General features: G+C 37.8%; 1 long non-coding RNA gene across 2 annotated transcripts in view; it reads left to right on the top strand.

The window, feature by feature from the left end:
* Positions 1–3,945, top strand: part of LOC128249660 (uncharacterized) — a 445,267-nt gene that overhangs the window by 168,966 nt on the left and 272,356 nt on the right. The window lies entirely within an intron of this gene.

Below are 3,945 nucleotides of genomic sequence, written 5' to 3'. Positions count from 1 at the left end.
GTGTGTGTGTGTGTGTGTGTGTGTGTGTGTATGTGTGTGCGCGCGCACGTGTGTGTGTGATAACAGTGCTTAGAAGCACAAATTAAGTATTCAGTACATCAGGAGGTCTGTTATATACTTCATCTGGCTGACCAAGTGACGTTGTGAAGATGTTCGATTACTAATGCGGAGGTCTCAATTTCGATTCCACAGCATGGCAAGTGTATTTTATCATAGATTTGGGTCATCCCAGGCCTTGGAAATAAAAACGCGTCGAAAGAACGTGTGAATTAATCCATCAGGTGAGCTGTCCTTGTTACTGTATCCTAGTTATTCTCTTGATTATCCATGAAAAGTATGTTAAGATATCCCATTACAATTTTTCATAGATATACATAGGGACACACACATGCCTGCAAGCTTTGTATGTGTGTACTTGTGTGCGTCAGAAAGAAAGAGAGAGAGAGAGAGAGAAAGAGAGCATGTATGTATATGTATATAATCATAAAATCAGAAGATATGAGAGGTGAATTATTTACTCCGCATGGAAATACTGCTTGTATATCTTGATTCTGATTTTTTTACTGCATGGACAAGTTAAATTTCATTGTATTTTAATTACTATGTGAAGTGATAACCGATTTCTTATTGGCGTGCTTATTGTGAGTACTGCTTTACTCTTTGAATCCAACTCTATTAATATAATGTCTGAGAGACGCAGAGAGTGTATGTGTTGTGTGAGAGCATCCGGTTAATTTGTGGCGAGAATATCACTATCTAATTCAAGAAATTGATTTAACAACATAATGCATCTTTGCTTAAGAATTTAGACTCTTTCTTTTTGTTGCTATTACAATGTGAAAAATAACGAAAATTGGAAAACTGTTGGAAAAGAAAACGTCACAGAAAGAATTAAGATAAAATCTTCCACTGTGGTAAAATTTCATCTCTCACAGTTTCTTTTTTCCTATATCTTACCAAACACATTAAATCTTATTTTCAAAAATTACGCAATATAACACACAAAGAATATAGATGGTTATATAAATAAAACATTTGAGTTAAAAACTTACACTAAGATTAACTGAGTTATGTTTAGGCCAGTGTTGACCAATTGCATTTCGAAATTAACAGCAGAATTTGGTACAGTATTGGGTCGTCCCATAAATAATGCGGTTTTTTATACTTCTTTTATTTTTCAAAATTAAGATAAAGAAAGTTCTATTTAAATCTAAAATATTCTCTCCTTAATTTTCTACAATGCTCTTCCATCTATCTGCTAGACTTGCAAGGTCCCTCTTCCAAAATTCACTTGTCCGTGACGAAAAATACTCCTCCTCTACCGTTCTAACCTCGTCTACAGAATTTATATTTTCTCCGTCCAAATGATTTTGAAAACTGCGGGATAAATGATAATCAGATGGGGCAATGTTCGGCGAATGGGGTGGGTAGGGCATCGTTTTCCATTCAAACTGCTCCATCCTTTGGATCGTCATTCTCGCTCTATGTGGAAGAACACCTTTCGTCTTGAGACAAAAGTTGGTCATCTTTCCTCTAGCGTTGACTTAGGCGCTCAAGCTGCTTGCAGTAGATCTCCTTTGTTATCGTTAGGTCTGGATTTAAAAGTTCAAAGTGGATTCAACCATTTATGATGTTTTCGTTCTGGAGGTTGACGGTGACACTGAACGAGGTTGGTCTTCAAGCAACAAGTGGTTCCTAAAGCGTGGAAACCACTCGTAATTTTTTTTCTTTGCTGATGGCAGCGTCCTTGTAAGCTGTTTGAAGCATGAGCATTCTTTTGACCGCCATTTCCCCAGCAGAAAACAGAATATCACGGAAGCACGCTGTTCCTTCATTTCAGCCATCGCAAACATGAAGCACTGCAAAAGAAAAACGCACCATGTGACAGTCCGACCTCAGTCGACAACGTTGATCGGCAGACTGATGCCTAAGGGTCCCATCAAGTAGTTTCTAGCGGTGGACGCCTGAACTAAAATGGGCCTGGCTCGCAGAAAACATTTCCGGTTACTTTTCGGTGCCGCCTCGTATATATAGAACTGAAACCATAGTATATACTGATTTCACATTTTGGCACTATGCAACTTCAGAGGAAGGGTCTAGTCGATTTCATTGTCCCCAGCGTTCGACTGGTAGTTATTTTATCGTCCCTGAAAAATGAAATGCAAAGTCGTTCTCGACGGAATTTGAACTCGGATGTGCAGACGGACGAAATGCCGCTAAGCATTTTACCCGGCGTATTAACAATTCTGCCAGGTAGCCGCCTAAATAGTATAGAATATATTAAAAGACATTTTCTAAAGAGGTTAGCACTTAACAACCTGTAACCTCTATTGCTTCGTTCCTTGGTCAAGGCTCCAAACTCATAAGCTAGCCTACCTAGCTGAGTTAACTTCTAGTGCTACCTTGTAGAATCTACACGTCGCTTGCTAGAACGATGAACAGAATAATGTTTTGTTTGGTTATCTCTGCTTGGATCAAGTCATTCTTTGAACAAATTAACATATTATAAGCCAGATTATGATATATCTCTCAACTGCTGATAATAAAAAAAAACACTCAAACACCGCTCTATGATTCCATACCCTTCTGGCCGATTATATTCCTAACCATTATCATATTTCTATATTGTCTGCAAATGTATTCGGTCTGAAATGGATCTTCCTCACTTTCAACGATGGAGATTCAATTTCAATTACCCTATCAATAAATTACCAACTCAATGAGCCGGTAATATTCTAATCGTCTTAATATTGCGTGCTAAGTCGCTGGGTGTTCTATAGATACGCGTACCTTTGATGTATTTCGCAGGAGGGTTCTGCTTGGTTGGAATGCAAGGTTATACCTTTTAAATTAATGCTACAATCCATCCTTATTCTAAAACAAGAATCTCAACTAAATGGCCGTGTTATGTTCCACGATACTCTATACGCTACAAAGCTTGACATACTTTAAAAACGTAGCGATATACACAATCTTGAATATAATATACAAGAAAGAAACTCTCTATCTCTATGTATCCTCTGTATTTGTGTACTGGAATATAAAGCTGTTTGTTACTCCTTTAGGACAGATTTACATTATTTGATTTGCCTGAATTACTTCATGATATCTTTCACACGTAATATTCAAATCCTCTTACTGTCTGTCTCTTTTTCTTTCTTCCCTCTGTCTTTCCCGCTCAATCTCTCCTACCTCTTCAACCTCCTTCTCTCTCTCTCTCTCTCTCTCTCTCTCTCTCTCTCTCTCTCTCTCTCTCTCTCTCTCTCTCTCTCTCTCTTCCCCTCCCTTCCTTCAAGGTTCTACATAACAGCTTCAAGTGTAGTCGACATGTGTGTGACAAAACAAATTCCCAGTAAAATCTCTCTGACATCTGCCATGTGCCAGGTCCTTGCTGCAATTTTGAAGCTTCGTGCACACACGTACGCTCATGTGCACACATACACACATACATGCATACGGACACGTGTACGCGCACACTTATACACGCTTAACGGTTTACTGTTCTCATCATTAGTAAATGTCGGACAAATAATTCGCATATAATCCCAGTGGACATTTTATGAACGAATGGCGGCGCTTGTTGCAATATCCTGCGCACTAGCTATGACGTATTGTCAATATTGTTAATGTTTTGGCAATAATTTCTCAGTTAATTCTCGTGTTTCGTGCCAAAAACTGTCATGTGCAAATTTCTCTTAAACAATAACTCGCACGCTTACAACTAATTTTTAAAGTCTGTGGATATGTTAAATCGAAGAAGAGTTTTGCTTCAACTTACTTTTAAGCCTTCGATTCTAATGTATACTATGGCGTATTTAAAGGCACATGATGCGTATCATGTACAATTGGAGTCTTACATTTAATACATCACTATGATGTATACAAATCATATTCATATTTATGTACATACATACATACATATATATATATATATATATATATATA

The sequence above is a fragment of the Octopus bimaculoides genome, chromosome 17, assembly GCF_001194135.2.
Source record: "Octopus bimaculoides isolate UCB-OBI-ISO-001 chromosome 17, ASM119413v2, whole genome shotgun sequence".
Classification (NCBI taxonomy): Eukaryota; Metazoa; Mollusca; class Cephalopoda; order Octopoda; family Octopodidae; genus Octopus; species Octopus bimaculoides.
This window is presented reverse-complemented; position numbering and strand designations above follow the sequence as displayed.